Source organism: Lygodium microphyllum, chromosome 3 (assembly GCF_053477565.2).
Source record: "Lygodium microphyllum isolate KBCC chromosome 3, Lygodium_microphyllum_v1.1.10, whole genome shotgun sequence".
In the NCBI taxonomy this organism is placed as follows: domain Eukaryota; kingdom Viridiplantae; phylum Streptophyta; class Polypodiopsida; order Schizaeales; family Lygodiaceae; genus Lygodium; species Lygodium microphyllum.
Window position 1 is genome coordinate 42,680,108 of NC_141137.1, and position 23,748 is coordinate 42,703,855.

Genomic DNA, 23,748 nt, shown 5'->3' on the forward strand with positions numbered 1-23,748 from the left:
CTGTTATAACTCATAAACAAGGTGACAACATCATAGAATTTTATTGAATACTACTTGATAGACCCAGAATATTAGGGCATGAGTCTATGTTTATGAATTATTCCTTTAGAGAGTTAGCACAAACATTACTATGGGGATATCTTAGAGCACTTGACATGATGTTGGGGACTATCAAGACAAAACCAATGACCTTTAAGGACATGATTTTCCCCTCATATTGATAATGCTCATAGTAGATAGAGGCATAGGTATCTATCCATGGCTCATATATTAGAAACATAAACATCCTAAAAGATAGGAGCAAGAATGATCTCCGAGAGCAACCAAACAATCCATGAGTACATACACGAGCAAGAATGAGCAACCAAAAAATCCATGAGTATATACACATAAAGGAACGCTCACATGGAGACTCAATGTCTGCACACATGTAGCTTCACTTCGACTTGGAAGCATGAACTTCACCTCCTAGATCTTCCACTCTTGAACATGAACTTTGTTTCATGAATAACAATATCATAAACTCTACTTCTTCTCTCAAATTGGGTCCATGTACGTGAGGTCTATTTGTCTCATATGCTCATGTAAGAGGGCTAATTATATCTTGTCTCCTCATTTACATCATAACTTTTTTCTCTTTCCTCTTTTCCATCCAAAATAGCCCCCCCTTAGACAAGTAAAATAGCGTGTACCTTCTTCTAAATAGGCCTACTATCTACTCCTTTAGATAAGCTAAATCATCCTTCAATATATCCTACTAAAAATGAAAGAATCCTCCTCACAAATAAATCATACATCTTTAGCATCTCTTCCTCTCAAGTTAGTCCATCCATCATGCTTATATAGGCTATCATAATTGTACCTAAATAGGGCCCATTGTAGCCTCATGGACTCTCAAGAAAATCGACTATTAGCCTCTCCTCCTATCTACATGTCTTCCTAATCATCATGATCTTCTTCTTGGCTATAGTAGCCTACAAGTTACCTCCAAACTGCACATCCTCCAAACTAAGGTTATATGTTTCTAGTTGTCATGCTCCACGAACAGCTCTACAAACAAATGTATCATGATGACATATTTTCCTTGAATCAAAATGGCATTAATCTCCTCTATCCTTATGTCAATTTGATAGATGTAACATCATCCTAATATAACAAAAAAAAATCATTATTGAGAATCCTTATTTCACTAAGATATGTTCTTATGCATATGAAATTGCATTTAATATTCTCCTTGTGTCTCATCTCAAGACATCCTGCCCCACTATCAACTAAGAATATACAAAGTAGATACCAAAGATCTTGCACCTCTTGAATACAAGATATTAACTAGGAACATTTTTGTGCCTAGCATTCTCTGGTGTCATTAAAAAACCTCATGAAGACTTGAGCCGTTCCATAATAATTGTACCCTCATGATGAGGAATGTATGCTCACAATAAAAGATTTCTTCCAAAATCTCGTCATCATTATTAAGCACATGCTTTAAGCAAAAAGTCTTTTGGGAACAACTTGATAGCTAAAGAACCTTAAGGTCTATGGACAATACTCTTCCAAGTTTAATCTCATTACCTAGTAGCCCTATCTTAGATTTGGTATTTGCCAAGAATCTTAACGAACCACCTTATGTAAAGTGACATAAAGTTTCTTCAATATAAGGTAACAAACTCAAAGGATTGGATCAAATTCAAGAATCATCACCTTGAGGAAAAAAATTTATATTAATAAAACACATTATGTATTCTGAGAATTAAGATTTTTAGAGGAAGATTCTTTCGAAGGCTCATGATATCGCAAAACAACCATGATACACGAAGACCCTTGACATAATGAGTAGCAATGCTTCTCTTTAAGGTGAGTTTTTGCTTTTTAGGATCAAAATATGTGTTTCAAACAGATCAGGAGCAAAGTAGGGTACTTTTGAGTCCCTAAAATATCATAATGATCTCCGAAAATTGAAAATTTTGGCATAAGAACTCAATTTTGATCACCTAAACTAGCTATTTCTATAGAGGAAAAGTATAGATGTCCATAGACATCTGTACAAAAAAGTATATACGAACTTGTGATAAGGTATCTCTCAAGTTGATGACCTTTTTGCCAAATAATGATCAATTTTTTAAGAGAGCTCTTTGAAAAAAAATCATTGGTGAGTACACTACTTTTTTATATGAATGAAGGTTGATATACATTGATATATCACCGAATGTACATGCTACCAAAGGATCAAGGTGGACTATATTAAGCTTGCAAGTTGCATCGAATTGACATTCCAAAAATGAAATAGAGGTTCATTTGCATGGACTTTGTAGTTGGCCTTTCTATAGTGTAAAGAGATTATGAATCTATCTTAGGCAATGTAGATATCCTCACTAAGATTCAACATGTATTTCTATTAAATAAGAATTTTAAGGTCTAAGACATTATAAGGATTTTTGCAGGCACATCTTGTGTCTACAAGGACTACCATAAAGAATAGTCAATGGAGAGAGACAAACTCTTTTGAACTTTTGGACTTGTCTCTTACAGCTCTTAGAACACAACTATGCTTCAATATATATTACCATCCTTAGGAAAATAGTCAAATACAAAGGGTGAATGAGGAGATACATGATTCTCTTGGGACCTATTGTAATCATGAACCCAAAATTTAGATTGAATAATTTCTATTTGCGGAGCTTTTTCACAACAACTCTTGCCACCAAAACATTGGAGGAACGAGTTCATTTAAGGTTGTTATTTGGGAAAGTTTGTGTTTTTTCACTTAACTTCTTGAACTTACTCTCAAGGTATAAGCATCCAATAATATGCTTAAAGAGATGTGCAAAAATATTAAAATTTATTAGCCATGATATTAAGGCTTTCATAGGATACTGAAAAATATTATGTTTATCCCAAAATGACTCAATAAGTCTTCAAGGAGGTCAAAATGGTATTCTTACAGGTTTTCCCTAAGAAGAGTTAACAATCACTAGGCAAGTTCAAGAAGTTGAGCCCAAGGAGATCATCATGTATTTGGATAAGCATGTTAGAAGCTAGAACTTCCATATCATCTCAAGGTTCATGGTATATTCCATGTTACCTTAGTCAAAGGTTATGTTGAGATGGCAAGCTCAACACATGCAGACATTGATGATGAACCACTTCTCTAGATGGGCCTGCACGTCTACACTTAGTACATTGGTGGTCATTGTGATCCACACATTGCCACTAACTTATCACTTATTATATTTAATTTGTTACACCTACCTACAATTGGCATAGTTATAGTGCCAATCGATTAATATAGTCAATTAAGTAATGTTTGACTTAGTAGGCCACTTTTCTTTATTTCTTATCTTATCTATACTTTGTTTATATTGTATTGTATGGGGAAGAAGAAAAAAAAAACCAACAATTAATGGTAGAGGGCTCACACACATCTCAAGGAAAAATCTAACCATCCATAAATATCAAACTAGCTTAAGAAAAAGAGAAAACATGTGGGATATTGAAGCATGAACTAACATGTACTTACATTCAATGTAGACATTGTCGGAAGGGTTTTAGTTGAAATTCCTTGTTTGGCACTACTCAAATGCGATCTCCAAGCATTAGATCTCCTAGAGTTTCCTTGTAGACAAAAAATGTGCATGAAAATAGTAGCTTCTTCTCTGCTACTTAGATTGCAAATTTGATGGTTCTCTTGGCTCCAAAAGGGGGGTAAAACTTAGGACACCTACTCAGAAATCTCCTAGATCACTCCTTCTTCTCCCAGTTTAGAGTGCTATTTGCTGCCTATAAACTGCGATCACCTTGCGTGCGATTTCGCCAATCCTTCTTTTTGCATAAAATCTCTAAAATTGGTTGAAAAAGCAACTTGCTTTTTGCATGCCACCCTATTCTAAAAGTTTTCATAGCTTTTTAGGATATTTCCAAGAAATAATATTCAAAATATCAAAATTAGGCTAAAATTATTCAAAAATCTAGTATTTTTGAACCATCCATACTATGAACATTGACACTAATGACTAATATGGAATTGAATCTCTAGATCAATAAGGAAGATGAATGATGTTACACTCTAGAGTTTTTCACACTATGTCCAGTAGTAGCGGCACGACATCCACCCCCTCTAAATCTACACATCCTCCGCTATGTGCGAAAGTCCTTGTAGTCACTTGATTCTCAATCCTCCTCATTCTCTACAACCACATCCTTTGCTTCTTCATCTTCCATCTTTTCTTGGCTAGCCCCTATATCATAGCCACTATTTTCTTCCAATTATGGCAACTCATAAGCAATAGATTATTCTTGTATCTTGAATAATTTGATTCTTTTCCCTACTACGAAAAGTTTTATGGCAGTCTCATCTAGCTCATTTAATGCATGAGTAGTATTATCAAACACCTATCTTACCACATAGGGTCCATACCATCTTTTGGAGACTTTACGCATGGCACTATGTTGGTTGTCTAAAGTGCTATCATAAACCAATACCCAATCCCCATCTTGTATGGTTTTGGGTCTCAATCTATGTATTTTGGTAAACTGTTTCTTTTTTTGTATCCTTGCTGCCCTAAACGTTGCAACTACTGCCTCTACGTCTTCTAACTCTCTTTCCAAGTGTCTAACGCATAAGGTTCAACAACTCCTCTTGATTCAAATCCTCTTCCCAAGGTAGCACACTCCATGTGACTATCATCGCTTCTATCGGCATGATAGGTTTTTGACTATACATCAATTTAGTAGGCATATATCTCGAAGGGTTCACTATATATATATATTCTCTATATAACGTGCATTCATGGCCTATCTATAAATATACTAACCTGTGAATTTTTCTTGAATAAAGCACAACCCTTTTCTATTCAATCTATAAGTAACCCCTTTATATGACACCCTTCTGTATGTAAAAAATGGTGCTTAAAACCCCCTTATTTTTAACGCACGTTATATATACATATATTCATGAGTGACCCCCCCCCTCCCCCCCCCCCCCCCCCCCCCCCCCCCGAGGCATATATCCTATAACAGCACAATGAGTTGTTTTGTTTGCCCACGAAGCATAAGGGAGCAATCATGGCCACACTTTTACCTTCTCTCGACATGCTTTTGCCAATGCCTTCACAATACGTGGATGACCTCTTTCACTTTTTTCATTTCCTTCAAGGTTATAAGCTGAAGTTAAAGCAAGCTTTATCCCCAATCTTGCAAAGAAATCATGAGCTTCATGTGCATCCATATCACCCCTATCTGCTGTAATTTTTTCCACATAGCCATATTGACAAAATATCTCCTCTAAGAGAAAAGTACACATTGCATTTGTTGTCTAAGTACGTAGAGCTCTCCCGTCCACTTGATTAGTCAAGTCTTCACAGGCAAGTACAAGATATCTCATTTGCCAAAGATCTGTAGACATCAATATTAAATCCACCACCCACTTAAAATGAAGAGACAAAGAATCTATGGGTTGCAATCCATCGTGATGTCTCACAGATGAATACATTTGACATGCCGTACATGTTTCCACAAAGTGAATAACATTCTTATACATACCCTGCCACCAATATCTTTCTTTGATCTTTGCAAAAGCATTCCAAACACCTCTATGGCCAACCCATAATTTTTCATGAAATTCTTACATAACGTTTACTTGTGAAGCTCTGTCACCCAAAACTCTTAATGGCATACCCTATTTCTTTTTAGCATATTTCGACAAGTATCCATATTTTAAGAAAAACCCATAGGCTTTCCCCTTGATCTTCTTAAACTCCTCATCAGACTACTCATCTCTATTTGTTAATGTACTGAGATATTGACTACTTCTCAGCCACTCTCCTACATATTTTTCTTCTACAAACACTTCTACACAATATACGTAACGTCTAAAGTCTCTTCCCTTTACTATCCAAGCTTCTACTAGTATTGTAGAAGCTCCTTGCATTGCTAAATTCACTCTTACAAGAAATCATCTTCTTCCTCCTTGTCCATCATCCCATCTTCATTCTTATAGCATGCGCGAGATAGCATGTCTACCCCAGTGGGTTATCCCATCTTCATTCTTATAGCATGCGCGAGATAGCATGTTTGTCCCAGTGGGTTATCTGTTCTTGCAATATGCTGAAGTCATTTTCAGCTACAAGAAATCATCTTCTTTCTCCTCGTCCATCATCCCATCTTCATTCTCATAGCATGTGTGAGATAGCATGTCTGCCCCTATGGGTTATCTCTTCTTGCAATATGCTGAAATTCAGGGTTCATAGATTTGATATATGCAATCCACCAGAGCATAGCAATGTCTAGGGTAGCGCAACTAGTTATCATACCCAATACCGACAAACAATCAGTCTCAAACAATGACTATACGAGCACCCATAAAATACTCATCATCACATTGAAGGGCTATCACAATTCCCCATAATTTTCTTTTTACCTATGGATACCTTCTCTCTCATTGAATCAATACTTTAGCACCAAAGCGAATTGCATATCTTTGCCCTTCTCCTCATCATCTTGCCCAATTGTGTATCCAATCCGGATTGGCCTCATATCAAAAGTAATAATGATAGGCTTTCCATGTGAATAGTTATCCTTTCTCAATGTAGGAGAAAATTTCAAGAGCTGCTTCAATTTATTCATTACTTTTTAATGCTTCCTTTCCCAAAGAAACTTGTGACCTTTCCTCAAAGGCTGATATAGAGCATCAGCTACATGTGCAAAGTGAGGAATCCATATCAAATAGAACACACATGCACACAAGAATCTACACACCTCTGATACATTCGTGCATACATCTTGCATTGTATCAATCCCATCTATTTCTACTGGCGATGGTCTTTTTTCATAAGGGCCCATAAATATGCCCAACAATCAAAACCTCTTCAACTTCCAAGAAAGAATTTTGTCCAGAAAGATTTAAATGCACCTCTTTTAGATGCATCTAAATCCATTCACAATCCACAATATGGTTTACAACAAATTTTTTGCACCCATGAGCATCCATCTCTTCATTCTTTTCATCCACTATACACTCTTTGATTGGAACATCATCCAAGAAGGGCATTGTCAATTGTGATATGAAATCCATGAGTATCCTATTCATAGCATTTGTCATATGTGCCATTGATTTTGTTGCACCCTACAAGAGAGTACACATTCGTACTAACCCCAAGGGAGTTTTCATGGTTGTGATATATGTGCTGTCAACTGCAATCTAAAACTGATCATACCCCGAGTAAAGATCACCCAAAGAATAGATCGCTCTGCTTGCAAAATCCTCGGCAAATTCATCAACCACAACAGGACCTACACCCACATTTCTTATGGTCACTTTATTGACCAGTTGCATGTCTTGAATAAATCTCAAAGCCCCATTCTTATTGGGCACAATAAACCAACGATTTGAGTATGGGGTTGAAGAGGGCTCCAAGATCTTCATGTGAATCTTTTCATTTAGCAAATCCATTAGCATTGGCAAGTAAGCTTCATGCACTGGAATAGGCCTCAAGTTCCTTGGTACATGTGGCATAGTAAATATTACCATAGGAGATAAAACATTCAGAGCCACACAACCTATTTCAGTTGGCTGAAATGTAAATGCTTTTCTATGCCTAGCCAGCATCTACATAAAATAGTCTCTTTTAGTAGGCAAAAGAAACTCTTCTGCACCAACTTTCAATTCCTGTAATGTTTCAACTATAAACTAATCACCTATATCTTAGGGATTCTATAAGGTTGTCTGCCTTTACACTTTTTCATATAGACCCTTACTTTTTTGTGGAAGTAGCAAAGCAATTGGTTTCATCTTTTTGTCAATTGGTGCTTCAGTCCATTTTAATTCTTCTTGTTGAGCAAACAATGCTGTAATATCATACATGTCCAAAGAACATACTGACAACACTCTATTTTCAGTCTCATTTTTTGCATCTATAGTTGCTGAAATTTCAGCCATAGCATCATTAATATTCAACCCATAAAAGATGCCTGAAATGCCTTCATTTTCAGTTAACAATCTTAGTGCTCTCAGTTTCTTAGTAGCCTGTTTCATAGATATGCGTTTAACCTTGCACATCACTTCCATAGGATTAAACCAACATGAACTGTTTGCTATAAACTGAGAATAATCAATAGTAAATACATACTTCATTCCATCAAGAGGAAAATACATCCTCTGAACATCACTACTGTAGCCCCTCATTACATCAATGCTTAATGAAAATCTAGGTCATTGAATTTCCTTACATTTGGAGGCAAAGGACTCTTCAAGTGTATCCCGATTCCTAGGATGATTAACAGAAATGGTAGGAAATTGGATTGATTTTTTCCCATCCTTGCTTTTGACTCTTGCATAAGTAGAACCATCATCAAGCACATTTGTTTCCATATGTACTCATGTAATATAGGGCTGTCCCAAAATCACTGCATATGAGCAGCTATCTTACACAAAGAAATGTTGTTCTTCTTGTACATTACCAATCGTCACTTTTACATTAGGACATGCACCATAGAGCTCCCTTGAGGAATTATTTGCAGCCCTCATATGCCAACCATGATCAATGTCCATAGGCCATGCACCATTCTCATACAATCCATACTCAATGACATTAATCTCAAACACATGGTCAAGAAAAGGAACACAAGGAGTTTCAAGATCTCCTATTTTCACTACCATTTGAGTGGTAGACCTGGCCCCGTGATTTCTTGTGTGATGACTTCAAGGAATAAATCCTAAAGTCTCTTCCCCATATTATTGCATCTGTCTTACTCCACCATGCATATCATTACAAGACAATGCATTTTTAACCACTTTCTTCTCTTTTTCACATGCCGTCCAACCACTGATTAGAAGCATCTTGCATAGATAAACCATGCCTTACATTATGCTCATATTTCCTTACATTAGCTAGAATACCCAACAAACTAGTTTCATCTTGAAATTGCAGCAATGCGCTAGTGGTATCACCAAGAAAATGACGCTTTCTCTTAATCATGTTAATGATTTCATCATGAAAATCTTGCTTGGCAATTTCAAGCACCTCTCCTAATGTTAATTCCACCCAACTCTTTAAGATACATTCTTCAAGAACCTTCTTAAGATCTGTGGTTTTCTCAATATTTAACTGCAACTTATATATCATGGCTACTTGCCATTCTTTTTGCCTTCTTGTTTGCTATCCTATTTTTGCTCATGTGACTGACCTCTTCCATAACATGCTCGAGAGGTGGTTGATTTGTAGCTTTAGGGTGATCCACACTTCTTCTTGAGAAGTTCCTGAAAACCTATTTTGAGGCTCTTCCATATCCATCCACTTCATCAAAAGCTTCCAATTGTGCTTTAAGTATACTCTCTCTGAAAGCAGTATATATACGAGCAGCTGCCATTGTAGCTGTACCTACAGCAAACAAGGATTCTTCTAGTGTTTTCTCATCGTCAACACTATTCACAGTTCTCTGTAGGGTGGGACTTCTCCTAAGAAGCAATATCTGCTGCAGTACGACCAGAGGGATGTTCACATGTTGGATCAGTCACCATCGTGGCTTCGCCCCAGCAGCCAACAAGGCCTCACAAACAAGGGAAAGTTACGATAGCTGTTTTGGTGGCTCACAAAAAAAATTATATTCTGTGGCCTGTCAATTCCTGGCTTTAAAAGGACAGCAGTTGATGGAGATGTTAGCTGGAGCCTATCGCCTTTTTGACTGCAACACTTGTTGCAGCCGTATCCTCTTCTTTTAAAATGAAAGTATGCTCTCGAAGTTCATTTACAACGACAGGTTCTTGAGATTCAGAAACAACAGGATGATCTGGAGAGAGAGGAACCCCTGCAGAACTATTTCGACCATCCTCTTCAAGAGATTCATCGTCCACAAGAGCCAGGGACTTCACAATATCAGGCTGGTCACTTGATGGAGTACAACCTTGACCCTCATCAGCATGTTCAATCTCATCTGAAACTACAGACATTGCAGAACAAGCAAGACAAAGCCACTTAGTTGAAGGGAGACTTTTTGAGCGAGAAGTTGTATAGTAAGTGTGAAACTGGGCATTACACTGCATGCAAACAATATGGTCTGTCCCAGCCTTCAGCCCACACACTTTACATGCACCTTCAGAAGGATCATCCTGTAGACCTTCAGACTAAACAACAGCCTCCGGTTCACTTCCAGGCTTGTTGCCCTTTTCAGCTACCCTTTTCATGACATACCTTGGTGTTCACTCTTTGAACGCCTATTGGAACGAGGCCATCTCTTCTCAAGAGTGTCTCCCTTATCTGGAGGCGCTTTTATGAGCCTGTCTAGCTTGTTGCAGCCGTATCCTCTTCAGGGTCATTGAAGTTCGCATGTCAAATATCCTCGAGCAAACATTGTACAGTGAATTCTTTGCTGAGAAAGCCTGTGCATTCATTGCTGCATCAGCTCTTGCTTCCCCAATCGTTACTGGAATCAATCCTGTAACATTTTCAGATGAAAAGGTTGTTTTGTGTCTAATGTTTGATCTTCCCATTGAAGTTGCAGAGAAGCCAGACTCGGGCATTGATAACAATCACGTAAGCCGTTTCTTGAAGCAGCTTTGTCCTCAGTTCTGTTAGCTTTTCTTCTGAGGAACGACCAGCAAACTGTAGTGGGTGAACAAAGATGGGAAAGATGGTTGGATGCATTGTGGAGGCTAGAGTTGCACATGCCATCTGTGTCATCATCTGCACTAGTATCTTCTTCACTACTGAGATCAACTTCATCTTCATCTTCCTGGCTTGAAGAAGAGTCTTGGTTTCCTTGGGATTGGAGTGATCTGAGTTTCACTCCTCCCCAACGACTTGCAAAGATCGATCCCGTGGTTGGAACAGTATTTTTAGCAGACTGTGCCTTTGAAATCTGTATACACTGAAGAAGTCTCATTGTCTAGAGATTCAGCAATGTTTCAGCCTAGGGGATAAGCATTTGGTTCTTCTTCAACAAGCTATGGTTCATGGAGAACCATTGGAGCATTATTGAGTAGAGTATGATGCTGGGATATACTACTATTTTGGTTCAAGTGTTCTTACTACAAGATTGGCTTTGAGGAGTTCATCAAGCAAGCTCAAGTAATTGGGTATCTTCTCACCTTTGAATCTACTTGGTATGATTCAATTCATTGGGTACTTTAAAGCTTGCAACCAAATCAAGCTATATTGGAGTTTGTTTCTTGGTTAGCTCCATTTTGAAGCAACTATTGGAGTTCTCAATGCTTATGGGTTTTGCTTGATCAAGTGGTTGAGAGTATGTAGTAAGGATTAGTTGGGCTATTTGTAGAGCACTTCTTGGATGTATCAAGGATGTATTTGCAGGGTTTGTGCATGTCTAATCAGTGTTCTTACTGATCTTAAGTGCCTTACAACTTTCCCTAGATGAAAGGTAATGATTACGAGGCAAAATAGGGTCATTATAGTGCTAAACAGGGTGCAGTCCAAATAGGGACAGATTTGGAAAAGTTGTTACAGAAATTAGTAGCATCATTCTAACGACAAAGGAACAAGTGGAAGTGATACTAGACATCATAAGCTTTGAGTGGAGCCATCAAACATCTCTTTTGGACACATATTTCTCGAGCTAGAGCCTATTTGGTACCGGCAGTTCACTAACAGTTCACTGTGGACAGTTCTGGAAATTCTTAAACAGAGAGGGGTATTGCTACTCCTAAATTCAAACCAGGATTTCTACTTGATACTAGACATCCTAACCTTCGAGTCAAGCTATCATCACCTTATTTGGACTTATATTTTTCAAGGAACAACATATCTCTTCAACTTGACTGCAATGGCAGCTGAGATCAATAGCTCCAGTTCTAGTGAACAAGGTTGGCTTCAAACACAGGCTATAATTGACAAACTTGGAGTTTTGACTGATCAGTGTATTGCTCTTATAAAGGCGGTTATGGAAAAAACAGCAAGACCTGAATCAAATGCTTATGCTTATGGCCAGCATCTATATGCTGATGGTACACTTGAATCAAATGCTTATGCTTATGGACAACATGTATGTGCTGATGGTACACACTATGATCTACATGCATCTTATAAATATGAACAGCAACAACATGCAAATGAATATGAGCCGTATGCAAGTACATCTAGACAGCATGTTAATGCTTATAAATATGATGTACTATATCATAATGCAGAGTATCATTCCATTGAGCCTTGGCAGCAGAATGGTTATTATGGTCGACATGCTTATGCTTATGAGCATCCATCTCTTCAGCAAAATAGTTATGATTATACTTATGAAGCTCTCTTGGTTGACCATCCCAGTTCTTATGGATGCGACAGAAATGGTTATGCTTATCAGTACACTTCTAGCTTTGATCAACGGCAAGCAAGTGATTATGACCAATGCTGTGGGACTAATGATCAAAGGTAGAATGCTTATGTATGTGAGCAGCAAACATCAGTAGAAGCAAATGCATATGCTCAACCAAACTGTCCGTCTGATGTGCAGCAGGGCTATTATCACCATATGCAGTATGGACATCATGAGCAATATGGTCATGAGTATGGACAGCCATCTGTTGTACATGATGAGCATGGACAGCCATCCGTTGTACATGATGAGGACCAATGGTGATGAGCAGGTGTGTAAATTGCTATCTAAGGCTAAACGCGTTATACACCTTACTAGTGATACGATACGGGAACTGCATGCTGCGGGCTTATGCTATCGATGTGCTAAGCCACTATCTTGTAATCACCAAGCCACATGCAGGGCAAAGTCTGCCAAAATATTCTTAGTATTTGAATATTATGATGCAAATGATGGAGAACATCTTGTTGAAGACCATTTTGGTATGAGTCCATAACAAGAAGTTCAGTTCAAGAAGGCAGATCATGGACAACATGTGGATTTGGATGATCATCATGCAATGGTGACTTCGTTAGTGAGTACCATCATGATGATCATGCTTCCAGCAGTATTTGATTTCGATCTTATGAAAGTTGATCCAATGCATGGCAACGATACAACTTTTCCTTTTGATCCGGGTGGCTACAGGCTGATTTTGACCTTCTGTATAGATTAGTACTACTATTGAGTATTAGGTAATCTTTTCCTTTACCACTTGTAATGTTGTACAGAGTAGTACTCTGCAGTCCCCCCCCACTTGGCTATACCAATAAGTCTGATATTTGTTTTTGAGGACAAAAACTTCATTTTTGAGTGGGGATGGATTGTAAGAAGATGATAATAAGGAATTAGTGTAAATAACATTGATATTATGCCATGTCACATTGACATTGGTATAAAATGAGAGGACATGTAATTTTACATATCTTTTTGACACATTAATACAATTACAGACTTTCTCTCCCTTCTTGCTCACAGCTTCTATGGCTTCCCCTTCTTTCTTGTCTTTCTCTCTCTAAATCTAGTCTTTCTCTCTCCTCGTCACTCTTATTCTCTCTCTTCCTGCAGTCTTTCTCTCTCCTTTGTAGTCTTCTCTCTCCTCTTTCTCTCTCCCTGGTTCTCTCTCTGACACTGGATGCATAATCTATTTTGCTCGTAACAGTGGGAAAGCTAGAGATATGAAATCTTACTCTTCTTCTATGTTTTTTCACTAATGCATTAATAGCTTCCTTGACATGGCTCCACTCTGTTTTAAGACTTGTCTTCGTAGTCTGATCCTGTAGCAAATCATCAAGCTTGTCTTGAAGCTCAGGATCTGATGCTTGTAGAAACAATTTAATTTTTTGACTTGCAAGGCTTGCTATTATCCAAGATTTAACTACACAAATCGACTTTCAAATTCTCTTAATAATTCTATAGCCACAAGACCCTTTGTTGGATTGTAGAACCCACTCTTGAAAAGTCTTGTGCATAATCAAACTAGTGCCTTCAGTGTAAAATTCTTCCTTGCGTGTCTTCTTGAAAGCTACCCAGCATCCTGCATGTACAATTTAGTAATTCATGCTTTTATGTCATGTACAGTAACGCGTACAAAATACCGGCTCCATGCAAGTTGAGCCACCCCAAAGAATTCCATCTTTTGAGCATAGATATTCATATATGCAGATACATTCCTTGTTGTTGCACATGATAGTGTGTTCTTGTTCTTTTTAAATGACGAATTGAAAAAGAATTACAATAATTTATGGTCCCTAAAATGTTGGTGGCTTGAATAGCTAGAGCGGTGCTATAAGTAATTTCCCTTTACCTTTCAAACATGATAAGCATTGTTGCTTCCCTTCAGGGGAAAATACAACAAGGGTTGCTACTCCCTTCTCAAGAGGTTGCTACTCCCTTCTCAAGAGGTTGCACCCCCTTTGAAAATGGTGACACTCTTTTGCCGTATAGTCTGCTAGCCTATTAGCTTTGATTTTATGGCTCCTCCTCATCTCAAAAATTTTGCATCTATGAGTCTCCATCATCTAAGCCTCACACTTTCCACATTTGTTATGTGGTGACACTCTACTAGTTGTACTTCACATGTGTGCACCTATGCCATATACCTCTCTCCACATCTCACATCCATATTTATATGCCACACAATCTTAAGCACCTAAGAGATCTTTCACATATGCATACAAATGCCAAAGCTTATATTCGCAACATACTCTCTTAAGTGATGTGTTACCTTTATCTTTTCATTGCTATTCCAACGTAGCACTGTGCAACTATGATCGCTACCTCTCATCAACACTCCCCTTAAATGTTTTTTGGAGTGTTAGTATGTGAAGAGACACAACTAGTCCACCATTTACATGTTATATGTGTGTATAGCATGTTCATTTGAGAACCATTTACTCAAGGAAATCCACCCCATCCTTTTTGAAAATTGTGCATAGTGTTTGGGAAAGGCATGAAAAACCCTTGATGCATCTAATATGTGTACACTCTCACACACCACTCACTTAAAAAGTCCTTTTGAGACCGCAAACTTGGGCAAAGGACCTTATCCCAAGCCATTTTCTTGTGCTCCATTCCTAGAACCTATGTCAAGATTTATGTATATATATATATACAATGGTTTTTGAGATCTACAAAGCTGGGTTAGAAGAACCCTCATATGATGGGTGAATACTACACAAGCAGACATTTTTGAAGATATAAAAGTTTATAATATATTTACATTTTTTTAAATATACAAGAATATAGGCCTTTGGATAATAAGAGTTTTTCACTTTTTCAATGATTTGAGAAATGAATAATTATGAAACATGTGATAATAGTAATAGCATTATCATCTTCATCTTCTTATAATCTTGCTTGTGTTCTTATGCTTCTTCTTCATATACGATAGTGTCTTTTTTCTTTTATACATGATTGAGGGGTATAGAATGATGACTATCAACATTAAAAACAAGATCAACAAGCTTAGAGTGATTGATTAGCATGTGCTAATGTGCATGCATTTTGCCAAAATTTCACCCATTTTACTTCTTTATATGGCCTCTTTTAGAATTTCAATGTAAAGAGGATCTATACACTGCCTCTATCCATCAAAACATGAAATGCTTCAAGTTCCATCGCCAAATTATTTGCCTCAAATCAACTTGTTTTGACAAACTCTCTCCTCTCATTTGATAGCCTTGTAATTATTTTCACTTTTTTTGTTGAAATTGCATAGCCTTTTTTGTTTCTCTTTCCATGTACTTTCACTGTCTCAAACTATACTATAGTACAAATAACTTATCACTATTATTCACAACACTTGCAAATCCAATGTATGTCATCTCCTCAATGTTGAGTGTTGAAATGACTTGTTTTTTGACTGGATTTTGTTGTTTTTGAGAGCTGAATGGATGATTTTATGAGATGATTGATTGGTTTGGAAGTGGTTTGAGAGTGTTTTGGATGATATTGATTGTGTTTTGGAAGTTCATGATGTTTATCAGTAGAGATATGAGGTTTTGTGATGTTCTGAGAGGTTCTAATTGGTTCTGTATACCTTCTGTTTTGTTCTGTTTTGTTCTGATTGTCTTCTGTAAGGAGGGATGGAGTATTGATTGATGAATATTGAGATCTTGTGAAAGCTTATTGAATGTTTTGTGAGAGTTTGGAATGGTTTGAGTATGAGTTATGAGGTTTTGATGACCTTCTGTAACCTTCTGTAGGTCTTCTGTAGAGCTTCTGTCTCTGTTCTGTTCTGTACTGTAGTTGTTTTGGTACTGTACTGTGACTGTTCTGTATGCTTCTTGTATGTGTTCTGTTGGATGAGAGTGTAGCTTGGGAAAGTTTTCTAGACTTGGAAAGAGGTTAATATAAGTGCAAAAGAGCTGAAAGAAGTGAAAAAAGTAGCTGCTGAAGACTCAAGTGAAGACTGAAGTGAAGTGACAGTAGTGAGCTATGAAAGGACACTGTAGTGGCTCTGGTGACTCTTCATATCAGACATACCTCTTGGGAGGGGTATCCATGACCTAAGAAGGATTATTGAGAGTGATTATGAGAGATTGTAGTGAGGATATGATGTATTATTGATAGAGAGAGAGAGAGAGAGAGTCAGAGATAGTCAATTCTACTAAAACAGAGTGATTGTATATGAGAGATTGGGAGAGAAGACTATGAAGATATTGAAGATGAATACTATGTGATGTATTTCCATTCAAAGATGGTGTATTCCTTTGCTTTCTTTGTTCTATTGATGGATTTTATGAAGATATTGAAGAATATGGTTGATTCTATCAAATTCGTGGGAGATCTACATGATGCTGCATGAAGATTTGTTGTGCCTGGTGTTCTTTTATTCATTGTGATCATATAAAACCTAATAAACAAGATTTTTGATGTTACAAGATAGATTTTCTTGCAAGAGAATTCCCTTTTCCTTGGTGTTCCTCTTGGGGCTCCATGTTTTTGGTGCGCAGTCGGGAATCTTGCCATCAACAAGCATGAGAAGAGGCTGAAAATGTAGGAAATGGCATTGCCAAGAAGAGAAGAATTCAATGGATGTTTGTAAAGTTCCTTCTTCCACTGAAGAGTTGGAATTTCTCATAATCAAAGCCAATTTCCACAAGAAGTTCATCCCACAATGGCGGAAACACATCACCACAATGATGCATGCTCTATGTGGTGGACAGTTTCCTCTTTCTGTTGAAGTAGCAGAAACTTGCATCTTGGTGGCAAACTGTTTGGGAACAAACTGAAGAGCCAAAATAGAGAGAATGACCATCCATGGAAGATTTGGCATTCATTGAGAAGTTTCTAGACATCATCAAGTGGGAGATTGTGAAGAAGCTTCAGGAGTCTTGGTCTGTGGAGGTTCACAGAGACAAGAAGGAAAAGAGTTGGAATTTGTTCGTAGATGCTCAACAGCAAGATACGTGGGACGCTTGTGCACTGATAATCTTCTGTTTGTTCAATTGGCAACCCACTGGAAGTTGGTAGACAGAGTGTTCTTCACAACATACACTGTTGAAACCATCAGAAGCTGGCATTACTATGATGATGGCACCACCACAATGCTCAGACGTATGCATTTTGACACCTTCAAAACTGAATACCTTCCTCTATGCAGTGGCATGAAAGCAGAATTCAGAGACGTTGAAAAGGAAGAAGTAGAAGAAATGTTGGCAAGAGAGTCCTTCAGAGACTGAAGCCTTCTTTTAACCCTCTCTGGAGCACTAACAACATAGTGGAGCCAACCCCCTGATGAATGACGCAATAAAGAGGCAAGCGTTAGAACGAGTCCAGAGGTACGTGAGAAGAGAGAAAGCAAAAATCAGAGCCAAGAACGAGCTCGCAGCACAAGCCGCCTTTGACGCCCTTGCGGAGCTCTTTAGAGAAGTCCCAATGGCACATCAAGTCCTTCCTCCTCCTGTTGGAGGTCCACTTCCAAGCCAGATCCGTCCTGGAAATATTGATGACAGGCGAGTGAATGTAGTTCCATTGCCAGTTTTTAAGGGAGAATATAATGAAGACCCCGATCTTCATGTAGCAGAGTTTATGGTAGCATGTGTGGCTAACAATGCCTGAACCCCTGAGCATTGGTTGGCAATATTCCCCGCCACTTTCAAGGGCGCGGCGTTTCAATGGTATGAGAGACAAGCAGCACGAACTTTTGGCACATGGGATGACCTGAAGTTGGCCTTCCTCACTAAATTCAGACGTGAAGATTTTGAAGAGTGGATGCGAGAGGAATTTATGAATTTAAGTCAGTCCTCTGGAGAAACAGTAGAAGCTTCTGTCTTACGAATGGAATCCATCCTGAAGAGATGGACTAACCATAATCTAGATGATGACATTCAGAAGGGAGTGTTTCTCAGAGGATTACAACCAGAAGTCCATAAGTTTGTGGAGCTCCAAAGATCAGCCACGTTGCAAGCTGCAACAGAAGGTGCATGACTGTACGATGAAGTGGAAGCTAGATTGGCGATGAATCCAGGAAGAGGAGTCCTACCTCCTCTGATGCCAAGAATGATGTACCCACCAAATGCAGTCCCAGGGACAGTCCCTTACCCCTACCAACAGATGCCCCCAGTATCACAGTACAGTGCACCAAATCCACAGTGGCCACAATCAATGCCTCAAATGATGGTTCAACCACAACAACAATGGTCCCAACCAATTTCCTCAATGTCAAATCAGCAGCAACAGTGGAACCCTACCAACTGGAGCCAACAACCAACAGTTCAAACAAGAGCTCTGAATCAGAATCAGAGCAGAGACCCCTCTGCACCAGCCCAACCTGTTTATGCAGTGATTACAGAGACTCCTCAAAACCCTACTGCCAGTACCTTAGGAGGAGAAAGCTTGAAGGATTACTTATCCAACTTAGTTGCAAATATCAAAAAGGAGTTGATGGATGTGATTACAGAGCAGCTACAGACGCTGAAAGTGAATACCGCTAGCATATCCAACATTGCAGGAGCAGGAAGAGATGTGATGCGGTCAAATACTTGGTGTGGTAAGTGTTATCAAGCAGGACATTTAGCCACTGAATATACACGAAAACCAACCATTCCTGGAGCCTTCTGTTCCTACTGTTTGCGGAAGAACCATACAGAGGACATTTGCTCTCTGAAGGAGATGCATGATAGGAGAAGGAAGGAAGAAGACGCAAGATTCAACTTGCTGGAATCCAAAATGACAACACAGGATATTGGACCCAAGCCTAGAGAGTTTGGTCCTAATTTCGAACCTAGAAGATTTCCCTCACAAAGTTACAGAGGAAGACAGTCTGGCGGTGGTCAGAGATCAGAAGTGGAGTGTTATAGATGCGGAGAAAAAGGACACATTTCACCAAATTGTCCAAATCCTAGAAGGTCAGTGGATTACAAGCCCTTATGCAGTCATTGCAAAGGAGAAGGCCACACTGCAAAAGACTGTCCAAGCCCAGCCCCAGTGAAAAACAGTGCTTCTGATAGTCCGGCCAAGGCCCAAGATCCTACCTCCAATTTAGTGGAATTGGAAGTTGCTGCCATCACACGTGCAAAGAAGAAGGAACCACCTATCCAGAAAGAAAACAATCCTCCTGCCAGAACAGTGAAGTTCGATCTTCCACCAGAAGAACAGAACAGAACAGAGCCTGACAGTGCCGTATAGAGCACTACAGTCTCACAGAGAGTTACAGAGACCGTTCCAGAGACAGGACCAGAGGTCCAGGAGGTAGAAGAGGAGGAAGTGCCACAAGGGGCAGAAGAAGTTCCTGGATCCTATTAAGGAATACGATCTGGTCAGAGATCTAGATACCTTTAAACCAAATCTCACGTTTCGACAATTATTGGTGTTGTCTCCCAGTTGCCGAAAAAGGTTCAAAAGTATACTGACAAGAAGACATGGATTAAGGATTGCTCCCTCAATAGCAACAAAATCCAATAAAGCTCCAGAGCCTGTAAAAGAAGTGGATATGGCTAACGCCTTCCTAGATCTGGGTACCCCAGAGATTGGCGTGTGGATAGAAGGCTGCTTCATTGCAAATGCACTGATTGATGGTGGTTCATCAGTGAACATTATGACGGATGTGACAATGAAGGATCTAGGCCTACAAGGTGTGCAACCAACCCAATGGCTCATCAGACTGGCGGATCAGAGCAGAATCAAGCCTTTGGGCATTCTCCCATATGTGAAGACTACAGTGGCTGGAAAAGATTATTGGCTAACCTATCTGGTGGTGAAGCCAAACTCTTATGGTACATCCTACCCTCTATTACTAGGCAGACCATGGCTTTTTGAAGCCCGAGCAAGGATGGATTGGTTCAAAGGAACCTTGACCTTGGGTAGAGGACCCAATAAAGTGGTGCTGAAGCTATATGGTGCTCAAAAAGGACATGGATCCACCTCCTTGGAATTATCTTCTGACTCCCCTAATGAGGCTACAGATGAAACATCAGCAGATGAAGATGCTGTCAAATAGATCCTTCCCAAGAAAACAGTGGCACGTTCCTTAACAGTGGATACTGTAAGCCAACTCCCAAAAGATGCAAAGCCATTATCAATGGGAGAATACTTCCTGCCTGAACCAGGAACGATTTTCGAAATCACTTCTGACAGTGAGATAGAAGCATGGATGTACTGCTCTCCCTATTACATGGCCATAGCAGAGCCAGAGACAGAGGCAGAAGATGAAACAGAGAACCTATTCTTCTCTTACAGAGCTCCCACAGAGACAGAGACAGAGATAGAGACAGAAGTAGAGACAGAGATAGAGACAGAGACAGAAGAGGATGAATATGATATGGACGAAGAAGGTTATGAAAGTGAGCCAGGAGAATCTATCCCACCTGCAGAGGATACATTTGAAGAAGAAGGTCCAGAAGCATCACAAGCAGAAGAGCTCATGCTATGGGACAGAATGGCGATGGTATCATTTGGCCTGGTAAACGGATCTTCTCATATGCAAAATCTTTTTAAGAAATGGATTAAGAAGAATAAGCCGTCTTTCAGTAGTGGCTCATGCCGTCCTCACCCATCCTTGCCAAAGAAAGATGATGATGATGCACTGTGCCAACAAGCACCAGTCCTACAAACCCAACATGCATCAGAGGGTCCCTGTTATGTGACGTTCCTGGACGTGTCATCAGAAGATGAGGCTTCAAGCCAAGAGGTAACTAATCTTGAAACCAAACCTGAAACGGCTCTAATCCCATTCCAACATCTCAAGGAGCAAATTAAGTCTCCATCAAAAGAAGAAGTTGGGTCTAGTGGGACATCAGAAGAGGACATCACTCCCTTGAAGGAGTCGGATCTGTACCCAGAAGCAGTCCGCGGGACCTTCATCCCGTGAAGTAGAAGGTGAAAGGCAGTTAACTTTTGTGGATGCAGATGGCACTGAACGCCACTTGAAGGTGGGTAGTAGCCTCCCAGAAGAGGAGTTGTCAACCTTGTACAACTTGTTGAAAGAAAATTTGGACGTATTTGCATGGTCCTACAAAGACCTAAAGGGGATTGATCCCACAATATGTCAGTATCATATTGACTTGGAGCCTGACACCAAGCCAGTACGGCAACGATAGAGGCGAATGAACCCGAATTATTCCACATTGGTAAAAGCAGAGCTGCTGAAGCTTGTGGAAGCCGAGTTCATCTATCCAGTGGCAAATAGTGAATGGGTTTCACCCATTGTGGTGGTACCCAAGAAGAATGGCAAGCTTCGAATATGTGTTGACTTCCGAAAGCTCAATTCCAAGACGAAGAAGGATCACTTCCCGATTTCTTTCACAGACCAAGTGTTGGACATAGTGGCATGACATGAGCTTTACTCCCTTCTGGATGGATTCAGCGGATACAACCAAGTCCAAATCGCAGAAGAGGACCAATCCAAAACAACCTTCACCACAGAATGGGGGACCTACGCTTACCGAGTGATGCCATTTGGACTCTGCAATGCCCCTGCTACTTTCCAGCGAGTCATGATGGCTGCATTCCAAAATCATCTACACGACTTTATTGAGATATATTTGGATGACTTCTATGTCTATAGTTTGATCCGTGAACACTGGGGACATTTGGAACAATGCTTTGACCGATGCTGGGAGTATGGGATTTCCCTCAACCCCGACAAATGCATCTTTGGGATCTCTTCTGGAGTTCTGTTGGGCCACATTGTCTCTGCACAAGGGATATCAACAGACCCTGCAAAAATCGAAAAGATCGCAGCTCTGACAGCACCCACCAACCTCAAATAGTTGAGGGGATTCCTAGGCCATGTGGGTTACTACAGAAGGTTCATAGCCCATTTTGCAACAAAGGCAACCTCCTTGCACAAGCTTCTGAGGAAAGATGCAAAGTTTACTTGGACGGAAGAATGTGACAAAGCCTTCACCACTGTGAAGCAGTGTCTGATTGAGGCACCCATTCTACAACCTCCTGATTGGACGAAAGAGTTTCATGTACATACTGATGCATCTATTGAAGGCTTAGGCGCTGTCTTATGCCAGAAGGGCTCCTCGAAGTTGGATCAACCGATCTATTATGCAAGCCGAAAAGTCACTGATAGAGAACGGAACTACACAGTGACTGAGCTGAAGTGCTTGGCAATGGTGTTTGCCCTAGAGAAGTTCCGCCACTATCTCCTGTCTACCCATTTTAAATTTTATGTGGATCACGAGGCCCTGTCCTTCCTAATGAACAAAGCAGATGTGAAACGACGAATGATGAGATGGCTCCTTCTATTCCAGGAGTTCGACTTTGAGGTGATTACTAAGCCTGGTCGTTCCCATGTTCTGGCTGATCATCTGTCGCGTATCCCACAAACTGCAGACGAGGAGCAGGATGATCCAGACCTCCCTGATGCTTCCCTATTCTTGGTACAAACTATAACCCCTTGGTATGCAGACATTGCCAATTTGCTGGCAACCCAACAGTACCCTCCTGGCATTTCTAGTCGGGAGAGGAAGAAGCTTATGTTAGAATCAGCCCCCTACACCCTGTTAGGCGGTGCATTGTACAAGAAAGGTAAAGATGAAGTGCTCCGAAGATGTGTTGCAGGAGATGAGATTGGGATTGTTCTAAAGGCTTGCCATGACGAGCCATGTGGAGGCCACTTTGCAGGAGAAGCTACAGCCAGGAAGGCTCTGCTAGCAGGATATTGGTGGCCTACCATTCATAAGGATGCCTATGATTACTGTAAAAGATGTGATGCTTGTCGGAGAATGGGGAAACCCACCAAGACAAGTGCTATGCCACTTCAACCTATCCTTCCCTTGAAGCCGTTCGAGAAGTGGGGCATCGACTTCGTAGGCCCAATCGATCCTCCCACCAGAAGGAAGTAGAATCGATACATCCTCGTATGTATGGATTATGTCACAAAGTGGTGTGAGGCTAAAGCCCTAAAGCGGGACGATGGTAATAGCATGGCCCTGTTCATGTACGAGAATATCATCACCCGTTTTGGTAGTCCCTTAGAGCTGGTAAGTGACAGAGGCACTCATTTCATTAATAAAGTCATGGAAGAGTTGACAGAGATGTATAAGATCCGCCATTGCAAGTCCACTCCTTATTACCCCAGAGCTAACGGCCAAGTCGAAGTCACCAATCGCATCCTCTGCTCGATTCTGACAAGAACGATTGCCGCACATTGTCGTGATTGGGAGATCGACTTACAGAGGCCCTCTGGGAGTACAGAATCTCCCATAAAGCGACAACAGGACAGATACCTTTCCAGCTGGTGTATGGTACATAAGCAGTTTTCCCTGTTGAACTGGAATTACCCTCTTTGAGAGTGGCTATCAAAGAGTGTTTGGGGGACGATGATTCATTGCAACGCCATCTCTTGCACTTGGAATGTTTGGACGAAACTCGCAGGATGGCTCTATAGTGCATGGAAGCCACGTAAGCTCGACGCAAGGCTTACCATGACAGCTT